Consider the following 11,456-nt stretch of genomic DNA (forward strand, 5'->3'; position numbering starts at 1 on the left):
TGCACACCACAATGCTGCACGCAAAAGAAGGTGATGGACACCCTGAATTGACTTTTACATGGACCACAGCTTGTATGGTTGAACAACAATACACTCTGTCTCCTATTAAATGGTCTGTGCGGTATTGACTATAACCGTCCGTCCATTTTTGAGATGTGGATCTTTGTTTTGGGGGGGGGGTGTTTGTAGATTTTAAGTCTGATTGAAGAGTTAATTGCCGTCAGATTTTAGTGGAATTTATATGGACTAACATTTACAGATAATAAGATTTGGATGTCAACTGCTAAACCTAATCCAACTAGAGTAGTATTTTATATGGAAGTGTTCATTGCATTTAGGGCAAAATTGTTTAAAACTTTTTAAATGAGTTTGGGGTGTGTTGATTCACAAAGCATTCCTTTAAGTACATCCTGACATATACTTACTCATTTTAAGTGTAAAGGAAAAAATCTGTTTCATGATGATTGGAATTGTGGTTGCATAGGGAATTTTTTTACATGTTACTCTCTGCTGCAAAAAAAAATATTCTTCCAAAATCATTTAAGCTTTGGGTTGTTAAAAACTTTCAGTACATAACCTCAGGCCTAAAATTCACATCGAGGGATTTAAATTACAGTGGAACTAAGTAATTCTGTATGTCCAGTCACTTTGTTTATCATGAGATAGTACAGATGAGGTGAGATTTCAGAACTTACAGAACACTGGAATAAAGGGAGCGAGATGACACACACGAGACAATCTTAGAGATTGAGCTTATCTTTCTGTAAAAATGATATCATAGATTGTTTACTTAATTGAGTTTGCAGAGATTGCAACACTGCTCACGTATAACATATCCATCAGGACTGAAATTACACAGTCCATTTAAATAAATATTGTTCATACAATGCATAAAACAGGGTTTGATCCTGCAATTTTCTGAATATCTGTAGGTCCCATTTTCATTTCTAAAGACAGACTCAATTTCTTAGCAACATAACACATAACAACCATGAGTTTATACACACTGTCATGTATATATAATCTCCAACATTTTAACCAGTTTGACAGCATTTGGGTCACGGCAGAAGCAGATAGGGCTCTGGAGTGTCTGATTTTAAACATATCAAAAAGCTTAGTTTGTGATTTTACTGGGTGAATTTTTCTGGTACTAGTCATGTGCTGGCTAATAAAATTGCTGAACACACATACTGGAATTTGGCAAAGAATTAAGGTAGAAGAAAGTATCCATAGGGTATGAGAAGGGATTGATACTAGGTTGAGGCAGTGGTTACACTGGGTAACAAGCTTGCTTGGTTTGACACTTTCAAGCCATTATCCAATTCTTGAACTTCAGTAGCCAAATTCCTATTCCAATGAAGTCAGCAGCAAAACCACTCTTGCCTTCAGGGCGACTGAGAGTTGGTTCTGGTAATTCCAAGGAAATACTCTCATGTCACAAAATTTATTTCTGCTATTTATATTTCATTCACTCTTGTAAAGTATTTATTCAACAACGTTGCTTTTGGTCCTTCTTTTCTTTAAGAAGCCTGCCTGCCACTTTATGGCCAACACTCCATTCTAAGAAATGGCTTTTGAAGTGCAGCTAAATCTTGTATTTTAGTCTTCTGTAGGAAAGAGAATAACTTTTTTTCATTGTAATCTACTGTGAATGTGAAATATCTTTTGTTAAATACTGGTGAAAATGAAGTACTAGCTTCTACTGTAACATCAGCTGAAGTTCAGTTGGGTTTATCAATGGCCGTTTTGTAAACTAAGGAAATATAGCACTTTACACTGAATGAGAAACAGAAGTGGACTTTTCATCTAACATTATTTGTGATTTATCGTGTTATTATACCAATACAAGAAATCAGACATAGAATGTAACCTTAGAGTTCTTAGGTGAATAATAGTAGTGGTCTACAGAGATCACTTGCATGAATCAAGGTTGGTATGCGGGCTCAAGACAAGCGTAATTGGGATGCAGCTCTAGTTCTTTTACTGATGTTAGAATGAAATGTTCTAACGCAGAAGACAGACAACTTACAGGAGACTTCAGCTCTCACTGAGGCCCAGGAGCTTTTCCACTGAAAAGCTAAACCTGCACATCTCTCTCTAATGGATTTATTTACAAGCATTTAGAATTTCCATATAAAAATATAATAATCACCTGCCTTTTAAAATGGGTAAGGCTTCCTGGTTGCGAATGAAGGTGCTTCCTAGACCAACGTTAGCCAGTGCTGATCCAAGGTTCTGCACTTCACAGTTTACTGCTGGACATTCTTAGGGCATTCTGCAATTATAAAACAAGCAACAAAAAAGGTGTTCTTAATGTATCATTTGAATGTTTAGGGCTCATGTTTGTATGACAAGTAATTTTGCATAACAATATATTTTAAATCAGTTCAATTTTAGGAAATGTTTTCCATATTTCACTTGACTTATCAGAAATTTATTTTTTAAATGTTAATAATATAAATTAATATACAAAAGCTAAAGTACAGGATAATAATCTTTGTTTTTCTCCAGCTACAAGACATCTCTAGGTTGTAAAACATACATATGATTGCAGTATGTTATTGAGAGTAAAATTAGTAGAATAAGCTTTTTCATAAAGTATTAAAAACCCTTTTAAATTCATGCTAGCCCATGAAAAGATCACAGCACTGGTGTCACACCAGTCCAGCATCAGTGGTCTGACATCAACTCTGAAAAGATGTGGAATATCCACTTTATGCTAACACCAGCTAAACTAAGGAGAACTTTATTTTGATTAAAAAAACTGTAGTCATAATTCTGTAAATCATATCCAGTCTACAGTGTGCTGTCTTGACTTCAGTCCAGCAAAAGCTGCCCATCACAGCTGTATGCTGAATGCCCATCATCTAGGCAGCAGAACTTCTCTTCTGTGTCAAATGAAGCACATTTGCACAAGTTTCACAGGATTTGGATCCTCACAGGAACAATCATATGATGTAAAGTATTTATTTTAGTTGATTAAATAAAATATAATCCTTTTTCTCTTATGCTTATGTATAGATTTCCAGTCCCTTATGAAAGAATGGAAAAATATCTAGGATAATAAAAGCTTTTCAGCCAGCAGCTAGAAAGCAAAGTTATAGCACAGCTGTCTAATAGTATTCTGTGCTTCCCTAAAATTACTATTTTTATGGTGTCAGGTTCTGAGTGTATTAGGCCTAATGACATCTGAAGTTTTCAACTTGTTTCACATGTTGTTGCTGAGATGTGTTGTCCATTTATGAATCTTATTACTATGTTCTTACATAGAAAAAAGTAGATTTTTGTCCTGTGCTGTTTTTCCACTGAACCCAATGAAGCACTGCAGTGCTGATGAATAAATTATCTTAGAGGATGAGCTCAGACCTCAACTTCTATGTTTCCCAGAACAGGCTGTCAGGATTTTATGTAATTTCTATTTTCGGGACATAAAAGAGGGAGGCAGAAGAGGAGAGCGATGGAGAAACCATACCAGTGAAGCAGAACACCTTGTTGAAATTACGTCCCAAAAATTACTCCTGTCAATTTTATTTTAATAATTTACAGTTATCACAGAGCAGTAGATTACATCTTAAAAGTCCTGTTCCTTTAGCAGTTGGCGTAAAGAAAATAGGGCAGTTGTTAGTTAGGTGTTTCCTTCACATTAGATTTAATAAGCATATTAAAGACCTAACTAAGGTAAAACTGAAATTCCTGTTACATGATGGGTCCTAAAGTGCTACCACAACCTGCCTTTTATCTTCAGACATTACATTTCCTTCACCCATCTGTTACAGCATCATGTACCTGGGACCTGAGCCGACAGCTTGCAGCTGCCAGGGATTTGATGCCTCTCAGCAGCAGACCCTTCTTGTTTCATCTCTTTTTTGCAGCTTGTGGCTGACAAGTGTGAGCAGTATCTTACAGCTGAACGTGTGCTAGAAATTTTAAGAAGTTTTGGCTGTGTACCCGTTTTACTCTAGTACCTTTTATCAGTGTTTAATTTATTTCTCTTGTTGCTCTGTTACTGTATTTGTATAATAACTTATGTAGTTAATATTATTAGTTTTCTGTTTTAATTTTTATGTACATTGATTTTTTGATATGTGATCAACCTAAGCACTTTAAGCAACAATGTCAATCTTGTGAAATTCCAATCAGCCTAACACTTTGCCGTTATTTTTTTGCTTTTGCAACTTTTTGCTTGTGATCCAACATCTCTAGTTACAACCCAGTTTCCATTTTTAGGCCTGTAGTCCTAGCTGGGTTGTGAATTTGGGAAGCCCAGATTTGCTCACACATATTTGTTCACACATAACAAGGATGCAGGATTTACAGTGTGTCTGCTACACCCAGCAGTATGTGCCTGATGACTTGCACTCACAGTGCACGTTTCGCAGCCTTTTTTTGGACTAACCCATCTGAGAAGGGCTGTAATGCTTTAACCTATGGCACAGTTATCAATGACTATAATTTTGAAAACTCCACTTCTCGAAGGAGAATTCTTTTTACCGAACACGCAGTTAGCTATCAATCAACTGACGATACATGTACGATGCGTTTTATGTGTGCTCTTTACAGTCTCAAGTGTGAGTAATCGTAAGAGCTCCATTTATTCTTGGCCCTTGTGTGAGTACAAGCAAGGAGAGCGACTTTTTGCATCTTCCTTCTCTCCGTTTGGACTCATATAAGAGTAAGAGATAATGAAGTAGGATAAGTGCTGGTGTAAAAAAGTCACACCATCTATCAAAGACGCTGGATGTTTCTTGGAGGCCAGTGTCTGTGGTGTCCCTACCGGAAAATGGCTGACTTCTGTGTTGTTAATGCAAGGTTTATTCTTAGTTTTTTAGACTTTGTATTCCCTTTGATCAATGAAAAGACCAGGGCTTTTTCCTGTTGCAGCAGCTCTGTTGCTGAGGTGTTTCTTCTCAATTTAACATGGCACTTAATATTTAAATAGCCCTTGGGAAGCCCGGATAGACACCCTTTTAATTTCTTTCCAGTTAACAGGCATTACTTCAAAGAGATTGCTTGAACCTATCCGCAAGATTTATTCAGATTTATACACTCCTTTTGCATACAAGCTCAAATAACACCTATCAGGAGGTATGTGCCCAGCTGATGGGACCATCTGGGCTAAGCCCACACGTTTTTACACACTAATGATTCTTTAGCCCCTAAGAAGTTTTCTTGCTGGCTTTGCCTGAATGATTTAATATGAAACTGCACATAACTCCCTTCATTCACGGTCTCAGAGTTGCTGTAATTCTTCAATAACTCTGCTTCATTTTGTTATCCAGGTTGGGAGTATTGCACAATATAAAATAAACTAACTTGTGTGTGCCATTCACAGTGGTCAATTTAACAGCCTAATGCTTCTTGATGAAGGTGCAACTTTGCTATATGTAAGAATATTAAAGAATAAGTGACTTTTCTGTGATAGCACAGTAGGTCTGTAGGAGGAGCTGGACTGGCACATAGCTTCCTAACCCTCAGCTTGTACCGAGAAGTTGGTGCTCTGTCCTTTAGGTATTCCTGACCCTTCTGCTAGAGGTTCCAAAGTGGCAGGAGCAAACCCTTTGCAAAGACACATTGCAGTTGACCAAAACATCTTGCTTGCCACAGTAGACAGTTAAGGAATATTTGCAATCCCTCTTCCCCATCCCCTCCAAAGCCTCGTTAATAGGTATACATTCCTTAAAGAGGCTGTGCTTAAACATCTGCTTTGTATTTGCAATGGTGTTCACATTTACAAATGTCCCAAGGCAGATTGTGTTCATATACTAAATTGTTTGCTAGTCCTCTCTCAACTCTCATTCTAACAGCAAAAGAAAGAACAGGGCAGCCATGTTACGGGTTCAAGTGCTTTTCCTGGAGACAGTTTTCTAGCTTCAGTGGCTTTCATTAAAGAACACCTAACACAAGCTCAATAACTTACCCATGACTCTTTAGGAGTAAAGTCACCATATGCTGTATGAATGTGAGCGTAGGGTAGGGAGAAGAAGAAAGAGAAGAGGAAGAAATGTGGAAAGGGCTGTTTTCTCAGAGGCTTTGAACATGTATATCTGTTTGTAAATATATAGTCCCTCTCTACCTTGTCAAAACAATGCAATTGTAATAAAACTACTTAAATATTTTGTGCTAGTTTTTTTAATGGAGTAAGAGGTATTAGGCATACAATTGGGGGCACATAAAAACTGAATTTCTAGTAAAGTGTACAATACACGGTGTATGTGTACAGTTGAGTTCTTGCTCTTTTTAATCATGTTATTAAACCCTGCACTACCTGCAGAACTGTAAGATAAATCTCATGTTGGTTGTTAAGGTAGTAACATAAAAAAACAGTATTTTCTCCTGTTAACATGTTTATATTTTACATAAAATAAATTCCCTAGCTGATCTTGCTTCTATTCAACTTGCTTTGAATTCAGCTGGAGCTAGACTAAGGCTGAACATTGACAGTGGTTGTTACACAAAATGCTTCTGAATGTAAGGTATCTGTATTCTTATGGATGGCAAGACTGCTGATGCTCACTTTTTATTTAATTTAAAGGAGTCATTGCATTTTAGGTGACTTCAGAGAATATTTCATCACCTGGGCTAAGCGCTCTGAAGTGTCTTAAGGGCACAAATTTTGCACGCAGTCCACGCATCATCTTGGTGGAATATATGTACAATTGCGTGACTGAGCTGTACTTCATTAAAGCACATCACTGGCCTTGCCAACATTGCTGAGAACAGCTAAAACTGAACGAATAAAAAGCAGCCAGAATTTAACTACCTACTGCGTCAGGGAACAACTAGACTCCCAAGCCCTTTAGCCTGGGATTTTACCTGTGACTACTGGAGTGGGAAAGAGCTTGGCTAATGAGGTCTAAAATTTGGTCAGAGAATTGAAAGGTTCCTGTAGTCTTCTCATTTTCCTGCAGTTATTCATGAGGAAACACAATTTACTTTCTCGAAAGTGAGGTAAATGAAAGGCTGGAGTTTCTTGCTCTTGTCTAAATGGATTCTTGTTATTCCTTCAGAATTGTTTAGAGAACCAAAATCAAACATAGCTGTCAAACTGCATGTGAAATTTATAGCTAACATGCTGTAAGATTTATGGCACATCAGACTATGAAAGGACTAGGTTGAAAAACACTTCACATCTTATAGGTTTCCTCTCAGATTCAAAACCTTGAAGCACCTTCAAATTTATTCCCAGGTTATTAGAACATAAGCTTTTACCTGCAGGATGGAGACATAAATTTAAAACACAGGAGGTGACTAAATCGCAAATCTATGCTTTGAAAACATTTTAAAGGAATAAAATGTATAGTATACATATAAAGAAACTAAGAAAAGGTTTCCAAGAGCAGGGTTCACAATCACTGTACAGGAGCTTCACTAGAGTTGCTGTCACTTCAGAAATGCATTTTCCCAGAAGCTGTATGATGTTTACCTATGTCTCTGTTCCTTATTTTTTGGTATGAGTTAGATTAATAATTTTAGATTAGATGGGATTGTATTCTGTGTACGAAGTAAACAGAGAAATGCTAAAAATATAATTTCATCTTGATTGAAAACTCGGGTATGGTAGGTGAAAGTGATTATATACCTCTTTTAAATACACTCACCAGATTGAAACAACTTATTAGACATGATTAAATACATGGCATGGAAGACTGTGTTTCTGAAGATGTTAATTTCCTTGAATATCTGTGTGCAATTAAAAAATCAAGTAAAAATTTTAAAAGAAGAAAAATAGAAAAATCATTTTCAAGACATATATATGGTAACAGAACATTTCAATTCTCTGTTCTGAAAAATGTTCCTCTTCACTTATTAATTTTGTGTCCAACAGTAGAAGGTTACTCCATCCCCTTGTTGAAGTTCACTCACCCTCACTGACACATCCGGCCGCTCTGCTGTGACCTAAGAGCTTCAAGCTTTCCTCAGTCTAGAGAGATTGTAGCCCTGTGTCGTTCTGGCTGTCTCTGGGAGACTTCTGTGGCACAGGCCATGGGCCAGCAACCCTCTGAAGACCTGGATCTTCCTGGATCCTTTCTCCCAGGGCACACCAGGCCAGTGATGGCACTCTCCATCTAAGCAGCTTCAATACACTTTTTTCCCCCAAGTTCATCTTTCCAGGAACAGGTGGTGCATGAGTTTTGTATTATTTCCAGTACAGAAACACTTTGTTTTATGTAGGAAAATACATTAGCAGATCTAGAAAAAGATAAAAAGTGTGCTCTTCTGCTTCAGTTTGCTCAGGTGATGGTGGGTGGTCTGAACCTAAGGAGGAATCCTTTAATGAATCAATCCAGGAGCTTTCTGAAGCATAACAAGTTTTCCTTTTTTTTTTTTCCCCTCTACAGTTCCCTTCCCCACATTCTTATATGGCTGGGGGAAGGCACTCTCAGTCCAGTTTGTCACAGCAGGTGTCTTCTACTCTGAGCACAATGTTAGGGTTCAAACGTGAAGGATGGACTTGCTGTGAAGGAAGCTACTGGTAGCATTCACCACCACAAAGAGTGCTCGTCATCACAGTGAACGTACTCATTGCCTGTATCAGTTTAACCAGCCACAAATACATCACCTGGCGCTAGTCAGGTCTTATGAAGAGCAGCTGAGGGAACTGGAGTGGTTTAGTCTGGAGAAGAGGAGGCTGAGGGGAGACCTTATCGCTCTCTACAACTATCTGAAAGGGGGTTGTGGCGATGAGGGTGTTGGCCTCTTCTCCCAAGTAACCAGCGATAGGACAAGCAGAAATGGCCTCAAGTTGCGCCAGGGGAGGTTTAGATTGGATATTAGGAAAAATTTCTTCACTGAGAGGGTGGTCAGGCATTGGAACAGGCTGCCCAGGGAGGTGGTGGAGTCGCCATCTCTAGAAGTGTTCAAAAAACGTGGATGGGGCGCTTCAGGACATGGTTTAGGGAACATGGTGGCACTGCATTAATGGTTGGACTTGATGATCTTGAAGGTCCTTTCCAACCTTAGTGATTCTGTGATTTCATCTCACCACGAACACAGGATCAACAGAGGAGGTAACAACCTGGAGTTTGCAGGTTGCCCCTGGACGCATGGAGAGACCTACCAGGATCAAACAGAATTCAAGAGATGGAGACCGATAGGCAATTTTTGCCAAATCACTGTAAGGGTAAAATAAAGAGGTCAATACTGGAATGAAATTTGGAATAAGCTGGAGTAAAACATAATCCTTTGGATTTCATTTCACAGACATATGAGGAAAAATATTCAAGTCATGTTCCAGAACAGCAAAGATGTTTAAACAGAAGCTGCAGTTTTCACCCAACATTGCAAACTAGACATCACAAATGTGATGTCAACCACATCAACCAAGAGACTACCTGACAGAGACGAAATTCTACCGTCAATCACATCACTGTAGCTGTGAAGAAGCTCCAAACAGGTTTGCACCTTTACAGTGGGATTAGTAATAACAGGAACTGGAATAAAGTTTCTTGCAACATCCTCATAAAGCTTTCAGTGCGCAGAGCTGTGTTTTCTGTGCAGGTGTAGGGCAAGGTGATGTGTGGAACACTGTAAGTATTGGCGAAGAGCTAGAAGTGGGATTATCTCTGCTCTCTGAAAACATGGTTCAGGAGCACGAATGAAATCTTATGCTTTATTTAGTGACTAATCTTATAATTCTCACTGTCATTTATGAAGCATTTTTCATCCTCAAAATAACTTGCCAGCTAACTTACTAACTTTCCAACTCTCAATTTGCTGAAAATTGTAGAAATGGGGTAATGTATACCAAAATCCCTATGTATTTTAGACAACTACAACTTGAGCTGAATCTGGCCGCCCCTGAGCTAGACCAGTTTAACTAGAAGAAACATTTTTGCCGGCTCCTCGGCAGCTGCCTTGATGATCTATTCACTTCTGGATGCAGTTCCAAGTAGCACATTGCTCCAGTATAACCTGATCCCTTGCTATCTCTGAAACTGCTTGTCTTGTCTGGAATGCACTGGGGCAGCTGAGCTTACTGGGGAAGTTTGGCATGAGTGCTTTCCTTTCCAAGGAATGGATTAGCTTTCTTTGGCCCCTGAGTAATTTTTAATTATTATACACTAGCAGGAAGTATTAGGTGAAGCAAGGATGATGTCATTGATTCATTTTATTTCTGCTGCTTCATTCTGGATATTTCTACTTAGATTTTCAGATGAACAAAAGTATTCTGAGGTAAGGTCATTGAAGTTTTGACTGTTTTAATTCCTGCAAGAGGAGTAGTTCAGGCAGAGACCAGTGTTGGCTAAGACACCAGAACGACACTCAGTTGCCCTTCAGAAACTGGCCTTGAGGACAAAAAAAGTCCTGAAGATAAGCAAAATTCTTCCCCCTAACTTTTACAACTACAGTATTTTTTAAATGCTCAAGTACAGGCTGCTAGTTCTACTGTTAATACATACGGGGATATTTCTGGGCATACTGCATCACTATGCTGTGACGTGGTTTCAACCAGCATTGAATTAACCACGCTTTTGCAATAACGTGCTTCAGAGTAGTGTCCAATATTTGTATTAAACCGTATTTTTATCACGGCTTAGAGAAGCTGGTGCAAAGATGACTTGTGCAGTCAATCCCAGCCTCCAAATACTGAGCTAAAAACAAACTACTCCATTCACCATGCTTTATATACCACTGAACTTTATTTATCCAAAGGTATTTTACTCAAAATCCCTGTGATGTGAAAATGAGCTGTATCCCCCAGGCAAACCATTTTTCATCCTGGAACTCTGTTAAACCTGAATTCATGCCACTATTTCTTAATAAAAAACCAAGGTGCAGGTTCCCTGGCATAATTTCAAGTGACATTCTGCCCCCTTTTTATTGGTTTGGGTTCTTTTTTCCCCCATAAACTATGATGTGTGCGCTGCTTTATTTTTCCTGTTAGTCCCGTAATTTTGGACAGTATCTTCTACCATTCTAGCTCTCATTGAATGGAAGAGTACTTAGCTTTTCTCTGTGAGGGACTGCAATACCAGCCCACCAGCTTCAGTGAATTTTGCAACCATTTAATATCCAATATTATAGGATGAATTCACAGGGCTCATCCTTCAGGAAAGGATGATCAGGAAAGCAGCAAGGTCTACAGACTGAACATGAGAATCTGTGATTTCCAATCTCACGTCTATCAAAACCTCCTTGTATTACGTGGGGCAAACAATGCAACCTCTCTTCCTCTATTTCCCTCCTAGAAATGGGTATGCCAGTATTCGTCTATCTCAGAGAACTGTGGTCTAGGAGGTAGGAGTAGGTAGGCTAGGTCAAAGGAGTAGAGGCTGCAACCTCAGTCACGCTCATATGCACAATAATTAGGTTATAGAAGCATTTTTTTTTTCCATTTGAGGCAGTCTTCTTTTGATAACTGCGGCACTCCCTTCAAGGGGGAGATCTGCGGGCAGTAAGACTAGCTGACCGATACTTGACAGGAAAAGATCTTCAAAGAAAACAAACAACTGTCC

Source organism: Phaethon aethereus (assembly GCF_964289735.1).
Source record: "Phaethon aethereus genome assembly, chromosome: 4".
In the NCBI taxonomy this organism is placed as follows: domain Eukaryota; kingdom Metazoa; phylum Chordata; class Aves; order Phaethontiformes; family Phaethontidae; genus Phaethon; species Phaethon aethereus.